This window comes from Monodon monoceros, unplaced genomic scaffold, assembly GCF_005190385.1.
Source record: "Monodon monoceros isolate NGI ecotype Baffin Bay Population unplaced genomic scaffold, NGI_Narwhal_1 Super_Scaffold_18, whole genome shotgun sequence".
NCBI lineage: Eukaryota > Metazoa > Chordata > Mammalia > Artiodactyla > Monodontidae > Monodon > Monodon monoceros.
Genome location: NW_021703774.1, coordinates 141154657 through 141181471, shown reverse-complemented (window position 1 = coordinate 141181471; position 26815 = coordinate 141154657). Strand labels below are relative to the sequence as shown.

Sequence of the window (26815 nt, the reverse complement as noted above, 5' to 3'; positions counted from 1 at the left end):
AAGAGTAGCCCCCGCTCGCAAACCGCAACGAAGAGTAGCCCCCGCTCGCAAACCGCAACGAAGAGTAGCCCCCGCTCGCCGCAACTAGAGAAAGTCCGTGTGCAGCAATGAAGACCCAACACAGCCAAAAATAAATACATAAATTTATATTTAAAAAGAAAAGAATTAGGGGCTGTCTCTAAAAATGAAAGAAGGGTTGGAATGGAGGTAAAAAGGTTGTTTGTAGTAAAACATCTATTTTTATGATGCTCTTGTAATGCAGGAAAAAAAAATCATAGCAGACAAAAGACCATATCAGGAGATGGGAGCCCCTGTACCAACTCAGCCAACCTTGGGAAAATCCTGTGGACCTCAATTTCATCATTCTTCAAAGAAGGGCTTACACCAGATGATCTCGTAGGTCATTCCAGCTCTGACACTTAACAGTCTGTGAGGCTCTGGGCAAGGTCAGTGGCTTGGATTTTGACTATTGTGGTTCTGGACTATTGCAGTAGCCACCCAACTGACCTCTCTGTTTCCACGGAAAATGCCGCCTTCCCTCCCTCACCACCCAAATCCACTCCCCATCCCGCAGATGGAGTGATCAGTTGCACCCTGGAGACAGACTGGGGGAAGTACGTGTAGGAAGAACCCCCCCCCCCCCGACAGGAGCATGCCTTAAGAGATCATTGAAAAGCAAGGAAGCCGGTATCTAGGGCAGGGTGACAGAGGCAGAGGGTCATGGGAGAGGAGGTCAGAGAGCTGATAGAGGGCCAAATCAGGTGGGTCTCAGAGGTCCACTGAAAGGGCTTCACTGCCCCCAGGCACCACCCCTGAGTGCTCCCTGAGGCAGTGGCTGCAGTTGGCAGATAGGAAACACTGCTCTAAGGCAGCATGAGCATAGGTCAAGAAAAGAGAAGAGCTTTGGACCTGGAGATCTAGGCTCAGAACCTGAACTGGCTGGGTGACATTGAAGGAGTCGCTCTATTTCTCCATGTCTCAATTTCCTTGTCAGCACACAGGAAGTGGCGGTAAGGCCATTCTTCTCACAGGGCTGACATGGGTTAAATGAGTTAGTGCATGTCCAAGTGCCTAAAACATAGCAGGTGTTCAGGAATTTTTTTTATCCCATAATCATTATTTCAGCTGTCATCAGAAACAAGGGAATAGTCTAGGGCTGCACTGTCTCATATAGTAGTCACTTGCAACTATTTGCATTTAAATTAATTTAAATTAGTTTAAAATTTTTAATTCCTCAGTTGCACATGTGCAAGTGCTCAAAAGTCATGTGTGGCTGGTAGCTATTGTTAACGGAGAGTGCAAAAGAATACCATCATCACAGAAATTTCCACTGAGCAGCACTTGTCTGGTACTTACTTAGCAGGTATAAGTTGTGCATTGAAATTTACAGCATAGCCGTATCCAACTATACCTGCACAGACACATCTGCTTTCAGACACACAAGCACATACCTACATACAAAACCACAGAATCCGATGCTCAGGTTAGTGACAGTATGTTTTGTTACTAGGGAAAAATAAATCTGAGTTCCAACCCTGAGTCAATTCACTGAGGATACAACGTCAGGTCTTGTGCCAAACATTTCACACTGGACATTATATCACTAAGTCCTTACAACAACCCTAAGAGGAAGTATTATCCTCATCTTGTTAATTTTGACATTGAGGCCCAGAGTGGTTGAGTAACTTGACTCAAGTCACAGAGCTTATAAGCAGCAGAATAGGACTCGTTCCCTACTATACAATGCTACTTCTTAAAGGACATTTCAGAGACACAGGGTTTATAGGGCAAAGTCACCATGCACTCTTTACAATCTTTGTTAAAGATGTGGATGTCTGAAACTGCCTTGGGACTATCTGACAGTACTGGGTTAGTCACAGAGATGGTAGAATTCAATGACATTGGCTCCTCAGGCCTTTCAACCTAGTTTTCTTGATTTATAGAATGTGGTAGTGTCAGATTTATGCGAGATCAGCTCAAATCTTCAGGAAAGTGCTGGAGCCACAGTAGCGGGAAGGGGTAGAGAGAGTCCTAAAACTGTAAAGAAGGAAGGCACCTTCCAAGTCATCCAAAACTGGTCTTCTCACAGTTTCTTTTTCTCCCTTATTTTAAGGGCACGGGCTTTGAAACATTGCATGGTGAAAGGTGATCTGTAGACAGGAGGGGGTTGCAAGTATGGGCCAGTGTGGCTTGGATGGTTCTGCATCAGTTGCTGCCTATGGATGCAGACGTAAGCACAACCAGAGCCAGGGAGAGAGATGGGTGGATGGGTGGGTGGATGGATGGATGAACAGAAGGACAGGCAAATAGACAGGCAAGTTAGAAAAAGATAACAGAGGCTTTTAATCTAGCTTTTTGTATACTTCTACTCCGATCCTCTAGAAGGCTGGTATTGTTTCTGATTCATTGTAAACTCCCTCTCTTGCAAGATACATAGCAGGTGCCTAGCCTAGATGCTCAATGAATGTTTGTTCAAAAAAAAAAAAAAGAAACAAAATATAACACCTGAAAGAGCAGTAGCTAGATAACAATAAGCCTTCATGTTTGTAAGGTACTTTGTAATATATAAAAAGATCTCACATGCAATATCACACTTAATCCCTAATCTAACCTTTTCAAGCTGGCATTATGATCCTCATTTTATTGATGAGGGACCCCTGTCTCAGAGTGGTGATGTGCCTTGTCTAGGGTTATATGGAGAGGCCGAGGGACCAGATAAATAAGACAGGTCAGAGAGAGGTAGAGACTCATAACTAGACAGATACAAGCAAACAGAAACAAAACAGAGGAGACCAAGACATGGATAAATGATGGCGACAAATGGAGATGGATGGATAGGTGCTGAGAGATCCTCCAGTCTCTCGTCCTTCAGTTCATCCTCTACACATGGCTGGAGATAACTTTCCTGAGTGCAAATCTGACCATGTCACTCCTCCACTTAATATACCTCCACTACTTCCCCAAGGACTTGAGGATAATGTTCTATTGTGAAAAGCCCTACCCATGTTCATGATCTGGCCCTACCCATTTCTCTGGCCTCATTACGTCTTATCACTTTTCTATAGTGTCATTCGCTGTAGTCCTAGGACCCTCTTCAACTCCCAAGAAAGTCATGTCATTATCACTACTCCACGTTTATCACATGACCTTCCCCATCCCCCACACTCTCTTTTTCCCCTGCTTGTGGATGCCTGGCCAACTCCTACTTATCCTCTAAGACTCAATATAGCATTGCTTCCTTCAGGAAGACTTTCCTGACCACTCGTCCCAGGGTGGGTTTATTTTCTGTCCTAGATCACCCTCTTCTTTATTACAGGAGTCAATAGAGCAGGAAGAACACAAATTTTGAAATAAGAGAGACCTGGATTTAAATCCTGTTTGCCTCACCTATCAGCTGTATGACTCGGTTAGCCCCAGGTTTCTTCATCTCTGCAATAAACCTGATAACATCTGCCCCAGGATCGTCGTGATGGGATTAGAGATAATGTAAAAATGCCTGGAGTAGAGTATGTGTCCCCCATGTGGAAGCTGCCGCTGCTACTCCAGTCTGATTATGCTGTACCATAATAGTCCGTTATTGGGTCTGCCTCTCCCTTTGCACCATGAGTGCCTGAGGATGAAGGCTGGTCTAACCCATCTCTGCATCCCCGTTGCTCAGTACCTGATACATGATAGGGCTTGCTGAATCCTTCCTGCCCACATTGAGGCCATTGGTTAGGGTGCTTTTTTAGGCACCAGAACGCACAACAGATAGGCATCCCATGGAACCAGTGCAGGGGAGGGTGGCAGCGTCTCGAGCAGTAGAGTAGGGGGTGCATCCCTGAAGGTGAGAATGAAGAAATGGCTGACTGAAACCTATTTGGGGTTTTTTTGTTTTTGTTTTTTGCAGTACGCAGGCCTCTCACTGTTGTGGCCCCTCCCGTTGCGGAGCACAGGCTCCGGACGCGCAGGCTCAGTGGCCATGGCTCACGGGCCCAGCCGCTCCGCGGCATGTGGGATCTTCCCGGACCGGGGCACGAACCCGTGTCCCCTGCATCGGCAGGCGGACTCTCAACCACTGCGCCACCAGGGAAGCCCTATCTGGGGTTTATGTTGTATATTTAGGTTTAGGCTGTATACATTTTGAAGATAAGAGATAATGTTTAAATAAATTTTGTAAGCGGCTGTTTTGTCCTCCCACCTCAAAACCTCCAGAATTCTTATGTTCAGTCATTAAGCACATTTAGGTGGAAAAGTATCTGATTAGGTGATCTAAGATAGTCTATATACTTTCTTTTATCTTCCAAGGTGCCTTCACTTCCCTCTGACTTTTACTTTCCCAGTGGATTCAGATTCCTTGTAACTCTCCTCCTTACTATCCCTTCCTCTTCCCATATGCCCTGTCTGCTGGATCCTTCTCTACCCCAGGAAACCAGCTTCTAGGTGAATTAAGAGTCACTCCTTCCCCACTACACACACACGCACACACACAATCTGGGGAAAAGTGGGCATCAAATACAACTGAACAGCTCTCACCACAGTTGAGGACAAGAAACCATCCCATAGCGGAGGGGTAGGGGCTGAAGCTGGGCCCTGAACCTGCAATACTTACTCTCCTCCCCGACTGCCAGGGCAGAGCCTCCAGGTCATAAACACCCACTATAGCTTGGGCCAAAGCCTTCATTGAGATTCTGTTCACAGCTAAAGCCGTTGCCAAGCCTTCCCAGCTCTGTCAGCTGCCCTGAAAAGCGGACAGGCCACCCAGCCCTCTGGCAGCCTGACAAGTGGTTTAGAAGCAGGCCGAGGCTCACTGACAGAGGCCCAGGGCTCTGGGTTTCAGCGAAGGGTGGGAGAGAAGGGATTCTCGTGTCAGGTGGCCTGACTTCCAAGGCAGGGTCATGGAGAGCAAGAAAGAGCAGGGGATGGGAGAGGATAGTTGGGGAGGGTCCTGGCTTCAGCCAATGCCCATCTCACCCCATGGGTAGACAGTTGTTGGCACTACAACTACACACTGTGCCCACATTCCTGGGGGCCAGTACTATTTGCAGGATTGCACAGTTACTTTAATTCGTTTCTTCACCCATAGAACGGGGATAATAATAATACCTATCTTTCAGTGGTGAGAACTATTAGAATGAATACAAATAAAGTACTTTTGAAAACAGTGCCTGGCCCTGGCAAGTGTTATGGCTAGCTGGTATAACCTAGCAATCTTCATCTTTTAATGAGACTGTCAGGCATTGTATTATGTTTTACATGGATTATCTCATTTAATTTTCACATAAGCCAGAGATTTAGATAGTATCTTCATTTTAACAATAAAGAAAATTTCAGAGAGGGTGCCTCATTTGCCCAAGGTCACACAGCTGAGTGAGAAAGAGAAAGAATTTAAAGCCAATCTGCATGACTGCAAAGCATATGCCCTTAACCATGTAGAACAATAATGAACATCAAGACTCAAAGAACAACGAGCTGTATGCTAACACATATATATATGGAATCTAAGAAAAAAAAAAAAGGTCATGAAGAACGTAGGGGTAAGATGGGAATAAAGACACAGACCTACTAGAGAATGGACTTGAGGATATGGGGAGGGGGAAGGGTAAGTTGTGACAAACTGAGAGAGTGCCATGGACATATATACACTACCAAATGTAAAATGGATAGCTAGTGGGAAGCAGCCGCATAGCACAGGGAGATCAGCTCTGTGCTTTGTGACCACCTAGAGGGGTGGGATAGGGAGGGTGGGAGGGAGGGAGACGCAAGAGGGAAGAGATATGGGAACATATGTATATGTATAACTGATTGACTTTGTTGTAGAGCAGAAACTAACACGTCATTGTAAAGCAATTATACTCCAATAAAGATGTTAAAAAAAAAATTGCAATTCGGGAGACACAGATTTGGGTAAAACCGAAGGAATGTGTGGGGAAGAGAAAGAGCCAGGGGGTTATAAAGACAAAAAGCCAGGAGGTTGTTAAAGTTACTGGGTGAGAATTGTGATTGATTCTGACAAAGTCAGGAAATATTTGTTCTTAAGGAATTACGAGTTATTTTAGGGTGAGGGTCCAATAGGTAGATAGGCTGTCACGGTTTATATTAGGGTAAAGGTCCAGTAAGTATCTTGAGTTTCTGGCACATCTTCTGGATGCCTTTGTTAGGTCAATAAGTGGTCAAAAGATCAGATTCCATCCAGACTGAGACATGCATAAGTCACACTTCCTCAGTGGCCCACTGGCTCCATCTGAGAGAGCTCTGGTAGTAATACTGACTCCATTTTTATTTTCCTTCCACAATCACTAGGCCATACTGTAGATGAGCATTTTGCATGCCTCTTTGTCTGTGTAAGACTATCTCTATTGGTGTGGAGGAAATAAGATTTTTTTTAACTCCCTAGTCAGAAAAAAAACAAACAAAAATTCAAGATAAAAATCAATCCCTTTATTTTTAAAGTTTAAGTGCTGCAACATTCCACAATGGGGAAAAGAAAAATAAACAGCTAGGCTCAGAGACAGAGAGCTCTCTTGGCCCCTTGAGGGAAAGAAGGAGGGAGGGAGTGGAAGCTGCAGAGAATTCAAGCCTGCCAAGCAGTGTGGAGAAAAGGCCATTGACCCCAACCTCTGCCAGAGGGCTGCAGCGCCTGCTACTGGGCTAGGAGCTCCGCTTTGTGGGAATCCACAGCTTGCTTGAACGAAACAGAACCACATTTATTGATTTATTCAACAATATTCGCTGAGTGTCTACTAAGCGTCAGACCCTGTGCTGAGTGCTGGGACTAAAAAGATAAATTAGTCCCAGTTCCTGCATCAGTAGGAGTTTGTACTCTCAGGGGAGACATAGGCATAGGAAACCTAACCCCTGGGATGGCTGGGTCAGAGAAGGCTTCCTCAAGATGTGGGGTCTACATGGAGAGCTCAGGATCCAGTGAGTTATGCAAACGAAGGTGGGGAAAGGTAGGGGTGTCGATTCCTATGGAAGCTTAGAGCTAGGGTCTGGGCATTGTCTCAGGTCAAAGGGGAAAGTTAAACAAATCACTTGAAATCCTGCAACCCAGAAATGATGACCATTAACAACTTCTTGCACATACAGACAAAGCATAGCTGGCTGGCCAGATAGATGGCTAAATAAAAATCCTTTATAAAAGCACAGTGTGCTAGAAATATTTCTATTTTAAAAGGTACTGAATTCAGGGGCTTCCCTGGTGGCGCAGTGGTTGGGAATCTGCCTGCTAATGCAGGGGACACGGGTTCGAGCCCTGGTCTGGGAGGATTCCACATGCCGCGGAGCAACTAGGCCTGTGAGCCACAACTACTGAGCCTGCGCGTCTGGAGCCTGTGCTCCGCAACAAGAGAGGCCGCGACAGTGAGAGGCCCGCGCACCGCGATGAAGAGCGGCCCCCGCTTGCCACAACTAGAGAAAGCCCTCGCACAGAAACGAAGACCCAACACAGCAAAAATAAATTAATTAATTAATAAACTCCTACCCCCAATATCTAAAAAAAAAAAAGAAAAATGCACCAGAATTAAAAAAAAAAAGGTACTGAATTCAGTTTTTCTTAAGTTTAACAGAACTTAAAAGAATCACATCTTCTAAAGAAAAAGTTCTCTCTCAGGAGACATTATTTCCTGAAAGATGTTTTCTAAGGTGAAAAACAAGAGTTTATGAGAATCATTAACAGGTTGAAGCCGTTCTGTTTTTTTTTTTCAAACTACGGGATTGAATTTTAGAAGAAACATGAGAAAACAGAGAGCGGTTAAGTAACTTACCTAAAACCACACAGCTAGTCTGAGGTACAGCTAGAACTTGAACTCAGTTATATCTGATTCTTTCCATCATATTAATTTGCTCCCCTAAGTCAACTTCCTCATTTTAAAGATCAGAAACTGGGCTCCAAAGAGGGCAAATGACTTCCCTGAAGTCATACTTTGATTCAGCCACAAGGCAATTTGGTGGATCAGACCATTGCTCCTGACCATTCTCTCTTCCTTGTAATAAGGATCTTCCATTGTCATTTTGTTTGCCCAAGAATCCAAGAGGAGTATGTGTATCTCCACCTCACTGACTTTGGCCTTGGCCTTGGCACAAGTTTTGGCCAATGGAAGGTAAGCAGTCACGATATTTGCCACTTCTGTGTGGAAGCTTTAAATGGGATAGCATTGGGAATTACATGGTGGTCCAGTGGTTAGGACTCTGCACTTTCACTGCAGAGGGCGTGGGTTCAACCCCTGGTTGGGGAACTAATACCCTGCAAAAAGCGTGGCGCGGCCGGAAAAAAAAAAAGAAAAAAGGGATGGCATTCCTGCCCCATGCCATGACAAGAGTGGATCCCAGACAGGGAATGAACTTTCAACTTGGACCTAGGCGAGAAGATATGTGAGCAGAGTGGCAGCTGACTCACTCATAGCCCTCACAGAACATGAATATGAAATGAATGTTTGCTGTTATCCACTACTGAGTTACTGGGGTCATTTGTTACCATAGCAAAAACCAAATAATACAGCACAATTTCTTTTTTTTTTTTTTTTAGTTAAGTAATTTTAAAAATTAATTAATTCATTCAGTTACTTATTTTTGGCTGCATTGGGTCTTTGTTGCTGTGCGCAGGCTTTCTCTAGTTGCGGCGAGTGGGGGCTACTCTTTGTTGTGGTGCACGGGCTTCTCATTGCAGTGGCTTCTTTTGTGGAGCATGGGCTCTAGGCACACGGGCTTCAGTAGTTGTGGCTCGTGGGCTCTAGAGCACAGGCTCAGTAGTTGTGGCGCACGGGCTTAGTTGCTCCGCGGCATGTGAGATCTTCCCAGACCACGGCTCAAACCCATGTCCCCTACATTGGCGGGCGGATTCTTTACCACTGCGCCACCAGGGAAGTCCACAGCACAGTTTCTTGCAGAAATGTGTTCTGTGTTTTTCTTATGCTCAAAATTGCCTTTAGTAGTGCAATAATTATGAATTCAGGCCATGAGGATAATGGCTGTGTTTGTGAGCATTTGAAGTACTTATTTAGAAATAATTAGAGGAAGAGTTGAAAAGTATAAGGAGGAAAAGCCAGGTGTCATAGGTCTGGATTTCCAAGGTCACCCTCCGATGAAAAGAAAACCACGGGCAGCCCACTCTGTTGGCAGAGGCTACGATGAATCAGTGTTGTAGTTTCTTTTTTGTACTATTGCCACATGAAGGACTATTGGCATTAACTAAGACACACATTCACCCAGAAGCACCTCCCTCTGAAATGGAAGATGCTAAGCAAAAAGATGCAATAAATGCCAAATGAATCTATGCCATTAAATCACTGTGTGACCTTGAGGAAGTCATTTCCCTTCCGGCATCAGTTTTCTCATTTGCAAAATGAAGAGGCTGGACAAGAATCTCTCATTTTCCTTCTGGCTCTGACATTCTATGATTTGATTGCCTCTAACTCATTAGTCTCAACTGGCTTGAAAGGGACCCAGTGGTATTGAGGATAATCATAGGAATCCATCAAAATGTAGTCCAAAGAAGGTAATCTTGAGACTTGAGATAACGTAAGGGAAAGGGCTCTGCACACTTTGCAGGCTCTATTGTGTGTTTTCCATTGAAAAAAGTTCGGCAGATATGCCCCTTTTTCCCCAGCTTGCATCACCCTGGTGGCCTTCCCCTTACTTCTAACATCCAGCAATCTTTCAGGCCATTCTACCTCACCCTCTTTACCCAGTGAAACTGTTTTCTCCTCTCATCAGAAAGAAAAGTAGCTCTAAACCAAAGGAGTATGTCATGACACGCATAAAGATGTACGAATAACATGCTGGGGAAAGCAAAGGAGCGAAAGAAGGAATCCAGACTTCAGAGTTCAATAGGTTTGGCTGGGAATCCCCATGTCTCTTTTTGTTCATACATAAAATGGGGGTGATACTTACCTAGCACAGTTGTCCTCAGAAATAAAGGATACAAAATCGTTTATGGGTTCATGTAAGTACTCATTTACAGCCATGACAATGACAGAAGGCTTCCCGGAAGTGGTGGCATGGAGACAAACCTGAATGCTGTGTAGACTTCTGAGGGCTGGCCAGTGAGAGAGGAGGGGTAATAGTCCAATTAGAGGGGAGCGTGCGGGAGTGAAGGTGCAGGGATGAATGTGAACTTAAGAGAGTGGCAACGTGAATGTGGGTGAGACACGTGTCTTTTTGGGAGAAGAGGAACAGGCAATTAGGATAAGAGTAAAAGTTTCATGCACAGGAGTATAGAGAAATGAGTCTAAAGCTTTGAATACCAAGCTGGAGGGTCTTCAACTGGTAGGTAACAGGGATCCCTGAAGGGCTTTCGGAAATTCGCTTTAGGAAGTTGTGAGTGTGCTGATGAAGCTTGGGAAGGAAGCTGCATCCCCCACCAAGATGTGAGGAGGGAAGAGAGACAGTCACCCTCCCACAGGAGAGCTGCTGCTGCATTCATCTGAGATGGAAATCTGAGCTCCGGGGGAAACATCAGACCGCACCTTGAACTAAAACAGATGTGATTACTGTAGAAAAGATTTCTTTGAGACTTTAAAAGTTCAGTTTTCTTCCTTTTAATCTCTTAAGAGAATCACTGGTTTTAAACCCAAGATAGTGAAAATCCCTGGTAATAAAATGAACCCAGAACTCCAATTGCTGACCAGATCTGAGTAAGATCGCCTTTACTGCTTGCTTTCCTTTCAGCAATCTTAAACTCACACCCTCAGTGCGTCCACCCTGTACCCCAAAGTTTGCTCCTGCCGTAGGTTGAGGCCTTGCTACTCAAAATGGGGTCCTTGGGGCTTCCCTGGTGGCGCAGTGGTTGAGAGTCTGCCTGCCGATGCAGGGGACACGGGTTCGTGCCCCGGTCCGGGAAGATCCCACACGCCGCGGAGCGGCTAGGCCCGTGAGCCATGGTCGCTGAGCCTGTGCATCCGGAGCCTGTGCTCTGCAACGGGAGGGGCCACAGCAGTGAGAGGCCCGCGTACTGCAAAAAAAAAAAAAAAAAAATGGGGTCCTTGAATTAGCAACATCAGCATAACCTGGGAGCTTGTTAGAAAGGCAGATTCTCAGATTGCATTCCAGACCCACTGATCAGAACTTGAACTTTAATGAGATACTCAGGTGTTTCCTGCCCATTAAGGTTTGAGAAGAACTGGATTACAGTGTGCCCTCAGATCCCAGGAGTTCTCTACAACCAGGGGAGGGCAGAGCCGGTTCAACCTCTTCATTGAACTAATGGGGAACTGAGATCCAGAGAGAGGAAAGAACTGGGTTTCCAAGGTTATAAAACTAATGAGCATAATTGGTGTAGTGAAGTTAATAACAGTACACCATGTGGTCTAATAAAAAATAATTCTCGACCTAAACAGACATTTCTCTAAAGACATACGGATGGCCAATAGGCACATGAAAAGATGCTCATCATCACTAATTATCAGAGAAATGCAAATCAAAACTACAATCAGGTATCACCTCACAACAGTCAGAATGGCCATGATTAAAAAGTCTACAAATAATAAATGCTGGAGAGAGTGTGGAGAAAAAGGAACCCTCCTACACCGTTGGTGGGAATGTAAATTGATATAGCCACTATGGAGAACAGTATGGAGATTCCTTAACAAACTAAAAATAGAACTACCATATGACCCAGCAATCCCACTCCTGGGCATATAACCAAACAAAACTGTAATTCGAAACGATACATGCATCCCTATGTTCATAGAGCACTATTTACAATCGCCAAAACATGGAAACAACCTAAATGTCCATTGACAGATGAATGGATAAAGAAGATGTGGTATCACACAATGGAATGTTACTCAGCCATAAAAAAAAGAGTGAAATAATGCCATGTGCAGCAACATGGATGAACCTAGAGATTATTATACCAAGAGAAGTAAGTCAGACAGAGAAAGGCAAATAGCATATGATATCAATTACATGTGGACACTAAAATATGACACAAATGAACATAGCTACAAAACAGAAACAGACTCACAGAGAACAGACCTGTGGTTGCGGGGTGAGGTGAGTAGGGAAGGACTGGGAGTTTGGGATTAGCAGACGCAAACTATTATATATAGGATGGATAAACAACAAGGTCCTACTGTATAGCACAGGGAACTATATTCAATATCCTGGGATAAACCATAACGGAAAAGAATATGAAAAAGAATATATATATATATGGCTGAATCACTTTGCTGTACAGCAGAAATTAATACAACATTGTAAATCAACTATATGCCAATAAAATAAGAAAAATAATAATTCTCTATAGCTAGCTGGAGACGAAGCACAGCCAGTACATTGCAAGCCACGTTGATTTTGGTGTCAACTCTGTGTGCAACATTTACAACCCAGGCAGGCCATATTACTTCATCTCTCTGAGCCTCATTTTTCTCTTCTGAAAAAATGGGAACAATAAGACCCTTTCAACAAAGCTGTGAAGGTTAAGTGAAATAGTGTATGTGGAATATGGGACCAGAACCCAACCCAACCCAACCCTTCAGAATCCTACCTACTGTCCTTTCTCCTAATCAGAGTCAACCCAAGTCCTATTACTACAGGGCAGGTTTCCTAATTTAACAGGCATTCCCTCTGCAGAATGGGCAGCTCCTTCCCTCAGCTCGGGCTCTTTCCTCCTCTGGCATTTAGATACACCTACAATGGCTGGTTTTCCTTTCCTGTCTTCCCCATTAGAGTGTGTCTTGCCTTAGAGTAGAAACCGTGCCTTTATCTCTGTCTCCCCAGAGCACATCACAGTAGATGTGTTGGCAGATGGAAGGAGTGAGGGATGGAAGAGACAAGGGAGGAACAAAGAAGGAGGGAGGAAGGGAGAGGAGGAGGGAGCTGGGAAGATGCTGGCTGTTGCAAGGCAACCATTTTATAGCATGATGGATTCATTCAAAGAAACCACTTGACAGTACAGAATTCATCTTTTTATGACTGTGACAACACTAATACATTTATTTCCCTTCTGAAATTAACTTTCTAATATTAAGAAAGGTCAAAATGAACTGCAGCAAAACGAGACATTTTGTCACTTTTAACAAATTATACCAAAGCAGACTGTCAGATTAAAGGGGGCACCGTTTTGAGTCTAAATCCTGATACTGATTGCGTAATCAGAGCTCGTGCTTGCCATTCTGCTCTTTCCCTGCCCACAGACCTCCAATAGTTCCCTTTGGCCCAAATGATAAAACTCAAATATCTCAGCCTGTGTTCTGAGGCCCTTTAGAATATATTCACTTTTCTTTAAAAGCCATTCCTTCCCCCAAAGGGACACTGTACACCAGTCAGACCCACCTCCTTCTTCCTGTCCTCTTCCTACGCACCTTTGCTCGTGTGATGTCTCTTGTCTTTACTGGCATCTCTCCCACCGTATGCCCGTGGAGACTCTCTCTACCCTTTCTCTGCCCCTACCCACCCAACCCATTGTCTGGGCCCTTGTTCCTCAGGATTTGACTTGTTCTGTCCTGGAGTCTGCCACTTCTGCTCTTTTAGCCTTGAGTTGCCCTTGACGATGGCTTGGACCCTGAATTCCTACTGCCTCTCTCACACCTTATTCTGCCCCACCCTTAATTCCCTCGGAGGCATTTGGGAAAGGCTTGGTGGTCTAGGAAGGGACACTGAGTTGGGGGGCTTTGTTAAAGGGGAAAAAGAGGGAAAGGAAACAGTGCTGACCCTCTGTCCTGTTCCTCTCGGTCCTCCCTTTTTTTTTTTTTTTGCGGTACGCGGGCCTCTCACTGTTGTGGCCTCTCCCGTTGCGGAGTACAGGCTCCGGACGCGCAGGCTCAGCGGCCATGGCTCACGGGCCCAGCCACTGCGCGGCATGTGGGGTCTTCCCGGAACGGGGCACGATCCTGTGTCCCCTGCATCGGCAGGCGGACTCTCAACCACTGTGCCACCAGGGAAGCCCCCTCCCTTCTTTTGACTCATCCGTCTGTGTGCTCCGCCCTGGGCTGGACTGGGGAATACCTGCAGTCAGAAGAACAAAGACTGAACCTTGACTCTGTTTCTTGGGAAAGTGTCTTAGTAACTTTTAGGGCTTAGTTTCCCTACCTGCAAAGTGAAACAAAACAATAATCCCTATCTCACAACATGGCAGTGAGGGTCAAATGGATGCTTATATGTGAAAGTGCTCTGAAAACTATACAGCTTTGTGACCAATTAGCAAAAATAATTATAACAGGGCTTCCCTGGTGGCGCAGTGGTTGAGAGTCCGCCTGCCGATGCAGGGGGCATGGGTTTGTGCCCCGGTCCGGGAGGATCCCACATGCCGCGGAACGGCTGGGCCCGTGAGCCATGGCCGCTGAGCCTGCGCGTCTGAGCCTGTGCTCCGCAACGGGAGAGGCCACAACAGTGAGAGGCCCGTGTACCGCAAAAAAAAAAAAAAAAAAAATTATAACAAGACCCATGTGCTAGTGATTCATCCCCGGGGCCTAAGTGATGTGCTCCCACCCTACGGAGGTGGTGGGGGCCTGAGTGTGAGCCCCAGCTCTACAGTCCTACCCTGTGGCCTCGGGCAGGCCAGCTCCCTGTCCTGGGCTCATGTGCTCTATGTTCTCTTTCTATGAAAGGTTAGTTTGGGGCACCTCTTCAGTTTTTCCAGCTCTGAAGTTCTCTGGCTCTACTAAATGAGCTGTGAGACCCCAGAAGGCCAGAATTAAGTTACTAATTCAAGGTCAAAAGTACCCAGGTCAGGAGAAGTTGGGGATGTATGCGTTCTCAGGTGGTGCCCCGGTCTGTGAATAGAGAGGAGGCATCCTGAGGTGCTAACCTCTTGACTGACTCGGTGTCAGCTGACCCCACTCAAGACTCCATCCACCTCCTGACTTGCCTGGCGCGCTCAATCCAGGATTTCATTCCAAGTGTTCCTTACAGTGCTGGGGGGAAGGGCAGGGTACCCAAAGTAACGGAATAAAGCTGGTATATCCATTTATAATGTCAGTTGAACATAAAGACTATGGGGGTCATTCTGAACATTTGCTATACAGAGGTGTCATCATACTCAAGAAGAAGCCAGATCAACAGAATCCCTCTTTTCTAGGTTGGCCATTTACATGTCTTTTAGAGATAAAAGAGGAGACTCCTGAGAACTGTTGAGGTCCTGCTGGCTGCTCAGCCCCTGCGGAGCCTGCTCACCTTACCTGCACCAGGAAAGGGGCTTTGGGATCAGGCAGCTCTGACTCCACTTCAGCTCTGCTCCCATCAGCTGTGTGACCTTGCAGGTTCTAATGCTTTTCATTTGCTCCTTCCTTTAACTGACATTTTACTGATGTGTTAGGCATTATGCTCTGGGCAAGAGAATGCAGAGGTGACAGAGACATAGTTTTATCCCTCAAGGAATTCACAGTTTAGTAGAGAAAAACGAGCACGTAAAGCAATCAGCTTGCCGTGGAGTGATAGATGTGAGCACCGGGAGAGATTACGGTGGGGTGAGGGCGGGGTTGTCCTTCACGCTGAGCCTTAGTTTCCTCAGCTAAGAAATGGGGATAATGACGCCCAGTTCATAAGGCTGTCAGATGGGTTCGATGAGACAATGCCTAGCACTTAATAGATGCTCAATAAATTTCAGCGCCTTCCCCCTTCCTCAGCCCACCACCCGCCTAGGATCCCAAGCAGCGGCTTTCATTTGCCCCATCTGCACAAGAACGTCCTGTCACGTAACAGAAATGTCTATTAAAGAACACGCTTTAGCAATTGGAGGAGTTTGCAAGGTCACAGCCTAGAGCTAAACTCTAACAGGAAAGAAATTGTCCTCTTGTAAGAGGGACCCTGAGTAAGTCAACTCTTTCGATGGCTGAGTGTGCGCTGGTGGTGCCAAAGAAAAGCTGTGGCCTTGACATGCCCTCTAGGTATAGCCAGTGAGAGGCCATTTCTGACAAATGGCCTTAGCTGCCAACCAGCGTACAAACTCCGCCTTCCAGCTAGCCCTCCTCCAGAGCCTCTACTAGTGCATCCCACCCCATGCCACCTGTGGGGTCTGGAATCACCCCAAGGGGTCTGGAGGATCACAGTCAATGGTATTCACTTTAGAACCATCCTTGCTGGCGTCAGCCCTTAGGGATTATAGCAGGTTGCCCCAACACACATGCACATATACCCAAAACCTAGGAATGATGGAAATCCACTTGCCCACCAGAGGTTAAACCGTAAAATCCACACAGCATGGACCAGAACAGACAAATAAAGGAAGCCATAAGAGAGAAAGGCTCCATGCCTGGAACTGAGTTGACTGTCACCCAATTAAGGGTTATTAGCTCAGCTGAAGAAAGCCTGAGTCACAGATGGAGGTTGGGGAGTGGTCAGAGAAGCTGAGATAAAGGCTAGACCTGCTCCCAGTCTATCTTTTAAGAACTTCTTGCAATGCTCTTGCGATAACCAGAACTATAGCTGTTTTTTTAATGCTACAGTTTAAAGATAGTGACAATGTTCTGAAGATGGCTTTGTGAAATTAACATTGAAATATCAGTTACTGTATATTACTGGATTTGAGCTTATAGTAAGAATAAATGCTAACATTAATTGAGTGCTTACAATGTACCAGCCTTAGGAAATACCACGCTAAGTGCTAAACGCTTTCTATGCAGGGTCTTCTTTAATTCTCACAACACCGCTGTGAGGAGATGCTACTACCCCATTTCACAGATAAAGCCACAGAGGCTCAGAGAAGTGAGGTGACAGGAAGAGGCAGAATTGGAAGCTGGAGGCAATTTTTGACTGCAGAGCTCTTGCTCTTCCTCCCTGAGAGTAAAGGGTCTGCCTCTGGTCCTGGCTGACAGGACAGTATTTGAAAGCCAAAGACTTTGCAGACGAGCAAAGGGCCAAAGTAGGGAAAAAGGGCACAATCTGAGGTTTGCTCCAGGTAAGGGGAGATGAGAAGTCTTTGTTATGCTTACAAAGAGGGTGCAGAGGAGTTAACAGACTTCCTAGGATGTTAGGAGCCTGGATATAGGTACCTCTGGGACAGGCATTTTGGTTTTGTTTTGTTTTGTTTTTTTGTTTGTTTGTTTGATTTTGCGGTACGCGGGCCTCTCACTGTTGCGGCCTCTCCCGCTGCGGAGCACAGGGTCCAGACGCGCAGGCTCAGCGGCCATGGCCCACGGGCCCAGCCGCTCCGCGGCATGTGGGATCCTCCCGGACCGGGGCACGAACCCACGTCCCCTGCATCGGCAGGTGGACTCCAAACCACTGCGCCACCAGGGAAGCCCTGGGACTGGCATTTTGAACAGAGTAGAGGTACAATGGCTGGATGGTTGGATGGAAAGATAGATAAAAGGATGGCTACTTAGAGGGATGGATGCACAAATGATACCGATTGCTTCCAGTTTCCCTCTATAAGGTGGGCTGACCTGGCTTCATGAGGCTCTTATCCTAGGGACTGGCCCAGAACCAAGCACTTGACTCTGATGAGTTTGGTTCTGTTTTATAAAATAAAATAAATTCCCTCCTCATATATGGGTAGTCAGGTCCCCTCCTCCTTCCATAACTTTTTTCCAATTTTAAAGTTAACATATATTTATGGAAAACTGTTGGGAAACATAAAAAAAGGGGGGAGAAGAAAACAACCCTATTACCCAGAAATACCACTGTTAACATCTAGTTTACCTCCATTCTTTTTGTGTACATTTTGAACCTGGTTGTTTTATATGTCTTAACATATAATACATATGCAACTTTGTCTTATCTTTTTTTCACTTAAAATTGCAGCATAGACGTTTTCACAATATTATAACATCCATTACATGAATGTATTGTGATATACTTAATCAGTTTCCCACTATTGGGCATTTCAATTTTTCTTGTTTTTTTTACTGTTTATAAATAATGATTCTGTGGACTTTTTTTTTTTTTTTTTGCATAAATCCTTATTCACACTTCAGATTATTTTAGCCTAGGTTTCTAGTACTGCAATTGCTGGCTAAAGCTACAAACACACCAACATATTTTAAACCCCAGAAAGTCATAATAACATTGTTTTTCTCTTTTAAATTTCATGTCTTCCCTGCTCCCTGAAGGAAAGCTCCCACGGCTTCAGGATCAAGTCCAAACTCCCTGGGGTAGCCAACAGGGCTCTTTATGACTGGCCGCTGCCTAGCGCCCAATCTTACTTCCAGTCCCTTGCCCTGAGTTCCTCCCATCCCCACATACCAAACTCCCTGGAATTCCCTGAGTATATTCACCAGTCTAGTACATATGTCTTCACACTCACTGTTCCCTCTGCCTGTAATACTTCCTGTGGTCTTTGTCTAAACAACTCCTATTCTTCCTTCAAGGCTCATCTCGGAGGCCACGTTCTCTTGCAAGTCTTGTCTGACTTGTCTGACTTGTCTGACCAAGTCCAGTTGGGATGACCTGCTTTTCCCACATGGTACCCAGATGCCTTGTCTATCATAACACTTCCCACCCTGTCGTGCCATCATGGGTTTACTGAGTCTGGAACGCTAGACCAGGGGTGTGCAGACTTTCTATGGCCTTGGAATCCTTTATTCAAACACATATTTTATACTAATAATAGTTAAAATCTTTTGAGGATAAATGTGCCTGGCACAGTGACTGTACAGTGCCTGAAGCAAGACACATGGATCACTTCAGTTAATCCTCACAACAGCTTCTTACAAACAAGGAAAACTGAAGCTTAAAAAGGTTAAGAGACCTGCCCAAAGTAGCAAAGCCATTGAATGTTGAAATAAGATTTAAACCTGGGCCTGAGCCTGAGCTCTTAGCCACAAAATTATACCTTTCTGGTTAAGATGGAGAGGAGCCCCATGTGAGGGGGTCCTCAGGCCTCTTACAATTTTCCTAAAAGCAGTTTGAAATCCACGGCTCTGTTCTGGATCATCAGCTCCTTGAGGGGAGGGACTGTTTCTTATTTGCCTTTGTACTCCAGTATACAGGGCTTGGGCTCAGAAAATGTGTGTTGAATGGATAAATGAATGATTTTTCCCTTTTGAAGGCTATAGGGAAGTTACTCTTTTATGTATACACTTTACTAGCTTTGTAGTAAAAGCAAGAAATAGGAGCCTGGAATGGCTTGCTGAGTGGGAGAGCATCAAAGCTCATTGGACGGAAGGCCAAGTTGTGTCCAGGCTGATAAGACTTCTCACAGCCAGACACCTGGGGCCGGTACAAGGCTTGGGAGGTGGGCATTAGTACTTCAGGAGGATGGGGCAATTTCTGGATGAAAGGTTAGACAGTTCAATTCTTGCCGGACACGGTGCTTAGTCTGGTCCCTTTCATCAGAATTCAGCTCTCTCCAGCACGGTAAATGGTGGATTAATTAGGCATCTGACTTACTTGATTTCCCATGGCTAAGGCCAATTTCTGAAATGCAATATGCTATTTGATGTACCAGCATGAATTCATCCTTGGCTCAGGAGCCTCCCAACAGTAACAACCAAAAATAACTCTTGGAAAAGTTCCACACACATTGAACACAAAACACCCTAAAATGTAACCTGTAGTCTGTCATAGGCCAGCTCAGCTGAGCCTCTAATGCGGTGGCAGGCTGTGTGCAGATCCCAATGCTCTCGGTCCAGGGGCCTGGAAGGGAGAAGGGAAGGAGTTTGCTGGAGGGGTGAGAAATGGGTGCGGTAGGTGAATTGGAAAAGTTCCTGGAAGAGATGACCTGGAGTTAAACTGGAGTGTTTGGGTAAGTGTAAAGAGGTTACTCCCAGATTATTCTCAAGCTGTCCACAGAGACCTCTTTTTAACTCACTGTGGCCTGGATAATTGGGTGCTCATGGGATAGGAAAAATGGGGAAGCACGCTTGGTCTAACCTAGAAACCAGGGTAAGTGGAACAGATATGGGCAGCAGAGAGGGGTGAGGAGAAGAATTTTAGAATTTTCAGATTTGTGACGGAGATCCTCATGGCTGGATTCTAACATTCTGGAATTTTCAAATTTGTAAGCTTGAGAAGATTCCATATGTGAGAGCATTCTATGACAAGGGATTAGCAGGGGCAAAAAATGAAGGAACGAAGATGAGTCCACGGAAATGCAGCATGGTGAGAAAGTTGCGGAGGTCGATTTCTCTGGGATGTTCCTGTGCTATATTGATAAGGGGCGATGGGTCAGATGAGGGAGCTGCCAAGATTTCCCCAAACCATCCTTGAGGACCTACCAAGCGTGGGACCCTGCCAGGTGATGGAGATGCACACTGGAAAAGATGGAGCTTCTACCCTTGAGAAGCTCAGTGTAAAGGAGGCAGGGAAACTATCACTAAAACACAGCATGATGTGCGCTTTAACCGGGAGGTGTGCCCAGCTCTGCGGGCTGCCTATAGACATCCAAACAACTACCCTTCCTGAGAACTGCATTTCAATCAATGCTCAAGAGGCCCTCATTGAGCTGCCAGCTAGTAGCCAGCCCTGCCCAGGGCAGCAGAGAGGGGAAGGCAGATCCTTTGCACTGGAGGGGTTTGCAATTTAGCTGAGAAAATGGAACCTATAGTCAGAGGAGATGCTTCTATGGCACCAAGCCCATGGAATACACTCTATAAATGTTGATGAGATAAACCACCAGGAGACAGAAGCAAAGTCTATCAATAGGCTTTGGGCCAAAGTGTTCAGGGAAATCTTAGAAGCGGTAGGGCTGGAGGTGGGTTCTGAAGAAGGGGGATTTTGAGATTGGCTAAGCGTGTCTCCTGACTTGAATACTTTTCCTTCTCTCTCTTTTTTTTAAACATCTTTATTGGGGTATAATTGCTTTACAATGGTGTGTTAGTTTCTGCTTTATAACAAAGTGAATCAGTTATACATATGTTCCCATATCTCTTTCCTCTTGCGTCTCCCTCCCTCCCCCCCTCCCTATCCCACCCCTCCAGGCGGTCACAAAGCACCGAGCTGATCTCCCTGTGCTCTGCGGCTGCTTCCCACTAGCTATGTACCTCACGTTTGGTAGTGTGTATATGTCCGTGCCTCTGTATTCATCAGATTCCCACACATTCTTCAGGACACTGTGCAGATACTCATTCCAGGCTCTGGTGAGCGGATTTCTTCTTACCCGCCTGTCTCTCCTCTCTCTCTCCCAACACGCATTCATGGCAGGCCTGTGCCCTCCCTGCATTGGGTGTTAGGGATACAGAAGTGACCAAGGTGAAGTTCAGGGCCTTGGTGGGATCACAGTCTGTGGTGGGCTATAGGAGCTGGAGGTGGGGTTGGGGACAGTGAGGTAAGTGCTGTAATGACGAAATGCATAAAATCTCAATAGCTCCATTTTTAATATACCTACTACTGAGTGTTATTTATGTACATATTATCTTATCCTGAGAGAAATCTCATGAGATGGGCGTTGTTGATCCCCATTTATAGATAGGGAAAATAGGACACAGAGAGCTTAACTGACCTGACTCAGAGGGAAACATCTAGAAGCTTTGCTGGTCCCCATGCAGTTGAAACAATATGTATCTAGTTAGCTGGTGAGAGGCATCCAGAATCTTTCATGAAAAGGTGTTAGAGAAATTGGAGGAAACAACCAGCTTGACAGGAATATTGCTCTGACATGAGAGCTCCATCTATCCACCCTGCTCGCTGCCACAGTCAAAGCTATAATCTAGAGAGGTAGAAAAACGACACCTTTTATGATAGGGGGAAGTTACCCTTTAGAAAAGTAATGATTTCTCTTAAAATTCTTTAAAGTTTCATAAACCATCTCAAACTGTTGTAGGAAAATCTGTAAAAATTGCATGAACTCAGAGCCCCCTGTACAATATCACATTTACTTCCAGCCTTTACTTCTATACTCAGCCTTTCCCCTGTTGGCTATTTACTGATTTCCTGGGCCATGCTGCTAGGAGTGAAGAAAGCATTGGAGCAGACCCACGTGTGTGACATAGGGTAGTGGTGTGAGTGCATTGCATCTACTCCTCTTGAAACCTTTAGCAGCCGGGGCAGTCTGGACATTTCCGCAGGGAATTCCTCTCCATGCTGCCCCACGGCAATAATCCTTCCTCACCTTTACAAAATGCTTCATGTTCATATAATGGGGTGTCTCTCTCCAACTTGCGAGCTAAGCAGGTCAGGGACTGTTCTTCCCTTTAACAGATGGGCACACCGAGGCTCAGGAAACTGACATTTATGGAGCTTCTGCCATGTGCTGGGCACCTTCACAGGCATTCACTCCAGGAATGCTTCCTGTGCTTCCCTGCAGCAGCCAGGATTTTTGTGCCTTGGCATGAAATCCTGCACACCAGTGGAGCGTACATAACCAAGAAACAACTCCAAGATGACACAGACTTGGAGCCAGAAGGGCCCTGTGGAGATCATCCTTCAACCCCTACAGTGTATAGATGGGGGGAAATGAAGGCTCAGAGAGGGGAAGAGACTTGCCTAAGAGCACCAAGCAAATCCATGGTTCAGCCACTCTGATGGGGGAGTTACATTCCCCGCAAGGCCCTCTTGCTGCCACAAAGATCAGCCCACATAGTTCTAACTTCTCCCTGCAGGGGACCTCTGGGATAATAAAGTCATAGATGTGGGGATGAAACAAAAATCTGGGAACCCATTGTCCAGATTCCAAAGTTCCTGAGGCCTTGGTGAGATAGTTTGCAAATGCCCCGGGGATGTGGTTTTCACCTGGGGTGGCACAGCCTGCTCCTAGGGACGGATAAACATCCTGCCATGGGGGCAAAGAATTATCCCACCCCAGATGCCGTGGCTGTGCCTCTTGCTCTCCTGGTTTCCTCCTAAGTGTGTGTATGGGATGCAGATGGGACACCTCCAACCTTCTCCCCGGTACGCCCGTCCTTGCCCAGGTGAACTTACCCTTCCACCAGCAGGGTTCTCCCTCCAGACTGTCAGGTACTAACATGCAGGTGGCCTGTGGATTCTAGTGAGAGTCACCATCTCAGAGCCTTCTGGTCTGGTGACCAGAGAAACCTCTGTTCACCCTAAGAACAGACCTCATGGGCCATTTCCTTCTTTTTTAACTGATTGTGAAACTGTGCTGTCTGTACATTTGTGTACCTCTCCTTTGTGTGACTGTGTATAACCATATACTTGTCTGTGTCTATCTCTTATTTACCATGTTTACATAAAAATATTTTCTGATTTATGTATGTGAACATGTGCATTTTCTGCATATTTCTATGTTGTGTGTGTGTGAATGAGTGTTTGTCCTGCACGTGTTATCCAACCGTGTCGCCGGACCGCTCTGTTTGCGCGTAAACGTGTGATAATTTATTTATTTATCTGACAGAAAGAGAGCAGCTTATCTTGAGGATTACAGGAGGCAAGCAGGGAAAAGAAACCCAGCCCTGTGTTGCTCTGTTTGAAAAACTGCTCCGTGTTGTTATGGCAGCTAATTTTCCTTAAATGATTTAAGGAAACGGATCTGTCTAAAAGAGCTGCAGCCAAGTTGTTATAGCAACACAGGCCTTTCTCCTCTAGGAAAAGGCAGGGAATCACCCCAGAGCATAGAGACTTCTCAACAAAGCAGCCCTGGGCTCTGAGGGACTCAGGGGGCCGAGGAGAGGGCAGGAGGGGACACATTCACCTCCCATGTCCGTTCCTGGGCATCCTTCTTGGCAGCAGCCCTGGCCACGCTCAAGTTCGGGTCTCATCGTCTTTCACCTGCACCCCTGCCATCAGTGCCTATCGGGCACTCTTCTTCCGCTTAGTCTCCACGTTGCAGACCTAGTCACTTTCTAAAGCATCTATCATTCAACATCATATTCCCTCTGGTGCCGTGTTCTGCGCTCTGCTCTGGATACACGTAGGACACGTCCTTGAATAGCATGTCAGGGACGTTGGCCTTTATCCCACAAATAATGGGGAGTCACTGGAAGGTTTTAAGCAGGGGAGAGAGCCTCAGGTGGATTTAAATTTTAGGATGTCTCTAGGGTTTCTAGATTGGGGGCCTGAATGGACTGAAGTACTATTTATTCATCCATTTCTCTCCCTCGCTCAAGCGGTTTTGATGGCTCTTCAGTGATGATACTGATTCTCAAGATTGAGAGAGCTTGTGTGCCACAATATTCCCGACAAGAAGCACTTTGTTCCACTGCCTTAATTGTTTTTACAGTTATTATACTTCAATTAAAAATCAGATTAAAAAAGGGCCTAAGACTTTGATTTAAATGAGAAGAGAGCATTGGACCACAGGAAGAAGCCACATTCCTTGCCCATGAACTTCCTCACAGCTGCCCTGTTGTATATGCTGCATACCCACCCCAGCAGCTGAGCTCTCCCACCTCCATTCTGTGGCTCAGCTTGCCCTGGGAAGCCCTCTCCCCTTTCCCTGTCACCTCCCTCATCCCTAACCCATAGCCACCTGATAAAATGTTTCCCATTCCTAAAGGTCCAGTCCAAATTCCTTGAAAAAACTTCCTTGGATCCCCCTGGGGATGCAAGCATGCACGCGCGCGTGCACACACACACACACACACAACAATGCTCACAGATATAGACCCTGCCCATCAGCGAGGGTCTTTCTGATTCTCTGCCTGCTGACCCTGTGAGCAGAAGGCCACCAGGATGGAAGGTGTGAGGCTGTGAGCATTTAGAAACAAGGTCAGAAGCTGTCCTGGCAGTTTAGATAGCTCTGGGGTTGAGCGATTCTGATGATGTCTGTGATGGTGAAGGTCCAGGGTAGAAACACATTTAACGCTATTAGGGCAGATGCCTGGGGCACTGCGGTGTTTTCAGCTGGGCACATTGACTCTCGAAGTCAAATGTGAATTTGAATGGGATACAAATAATATTTGTTGAGGATCTGGTACACACCCGGTATTGTGTTAGGTGCTTTCACATAGCTTTTTTTTAAACACCTCTGATGTTTCTTCCTTTAAAAAAAAATATATTTATTTATTTTGGCTGCACCAGGTCTTAGTTGCGGCACATGGGACCTTCGTTGCGCCTGTGGGATCTTTAGTTGTGGCATGCAAACTCTTAGTTGCAGCATGCAGGCTTCTTAGTTTCAGCATGAGAACTCTTAGTTGTGGCATGCATGTGGAATCTAGTTCCCTGACCAGGGATCGAACCCGAGCCCCCTGCATTGGGAGAATGGAGTCTTACCCACTGGACCACCAGGAAAGTCCCTCACATAGTTTTTAGGTAGAGAGATAGTGTAATTTGTCATCCAAACAGGGATGCTTTTAAGAGTGGAAGTACGTACCATTAATAAATACTCCAGGACAATGGGTATAAACCAGAACTGCCCTGGGCAAGCCGAAACTTTCAACCATCCTTTCTACAGATTACACTTTGTACATTCTTTTGGTAACCATTGACGCAATTTGTAAATCTATATTTATCAGTATTTACTTGTTTAATGCTTATTCTCCCACTAGATTGTAAGAGTTAGGGTTTTGTTCACTATTACGACTCCAATGCCTGGTAGTTAGAAACTACTTGATAAATATTTGTGGAAAAAGGAAGGAAAGAATGGAGTAAGATTCTGGGCAGGGGGGCGGGGAAGAGAGGAAGAGACGGAGGGATCCAGGGTCCTGGTCCAGGTCAGCTTGGCTCTGATGTTAGTGTTCTACATCCTTGCTTGGGACGTAAAGGAGTGGACTTTCAGGAAGAAGGCAGCTCCCACAACTCCCTCAGCATCCAAGTGTGTTTACTAAGGTCCAACCAGGTGATGATACATCTAGTCATAGCACAAAGAATATCCTAATACCTCTGAAGCTCGGCCTTGCCTGATCTGTATTCTGTAACAGGATCGAGTGCCCAGTTGCCTGGGAGCAAATCAATGACTCCAGATTGATGATGGCAACGGCAGGCTGATGCCTCTTCTCTTTAGCAAACTTGACGCCCTCCCTTCTGTTCCTCCCCCAGTTCTCTCCTCGGGGATTCACCTAAAACACCACTTTTTTCTGAGGCCCCCACTCTGTCACTTCTCCTGCCTCGTGTCTTTTCTTTGATCATGCCTCGTTGTCCCCTCTGTGAATAGCTCTTTAGTATCTATAAACCATATTACAGTGGGCATAACACGATTTGCCATGTTCAATCCAATGCAACTCAACAAAGAGTTATTGAATAGCTATTATCAGCCAGATCAGAAAAAAGGTAGAGGCTGTCCTCTTTTAATAAGAAGGTGGCAGAAGAAGGAGGTGTCATGATTCTATCAGGGAAACTACAGTTAACACCGAGGTCTGGGGGACAGAACCCAGCTGACAACAGACACCTCCTGAGCAATTCAGAAACAGCATTTCTCTGCCAGGAAAGGTGGTCAGGATGGATCAAAAGTTCAGCGTAATAACGGGGTTTGGAGAGTATAGCTAACACTTTCTTTTGTAGACAAGGAGGGATGAATTGCAGAAGGAAGCAGATATACTAAAGCTATGGCTACGTAAGCCCTGACAGCAAGTGGGTTATAAAAAGACCTAGGGAAGCAAAGATCACAGAGGAAGATAAAAGTGGCAGTTGAGTTAACTACTTTGCACCTAAGGAATTACTTACTTTTTCATTAATCCTTTGCTCTAATATATACATTTGTTTTTATGTACACAATTCTGCCTGGTCAATACATACTGCTCCTTAATTTAGGATATTCTTGTTGGTATCTTCAAAGAGAGTGAGTAGAATGAGGTACACGGGTGCATCACCGAAATACCCCAACTTCGGGACCTTTGCTGTCTTAGCAATCACTGTCTGTCACCTGATGGCAGTCAAGGGGTCATAAATCACAATCATCAAAGTTGGAAGAGACTCACTCAGATGTAGTCTCACTATAATATCTTCCAAACAATTGAGTCTCCTCCATGCACTATTTTCGACAGTGTCATTTAGCTTCAAGTTGAACACTTTTAGTAAGGCCAAGTTCACAGGTCACACACCCACTCCATCCTCAGGCAGCTCTAATGGTTAAGAAGTTTTATTTCTCTATCGACCTTACCTCTTGCTTTGGCCTCCACCTGGA

The 26815-nt window shown here is 45.7% G+C and overlaps 1 protein-coding gene across 1 annotated transcript in view; it reads right to left on the bottom strand.

Moving 5' to 3' along the window:
- Positions 1–26815, bottom strand: part of AGBL4 (ATP/GTP binding protein like 4) — a 1273876-nt gene that overhangs the window by 78257 nt on the left and 1168804 nt on the right. The window lies entirely within an intron of this gene.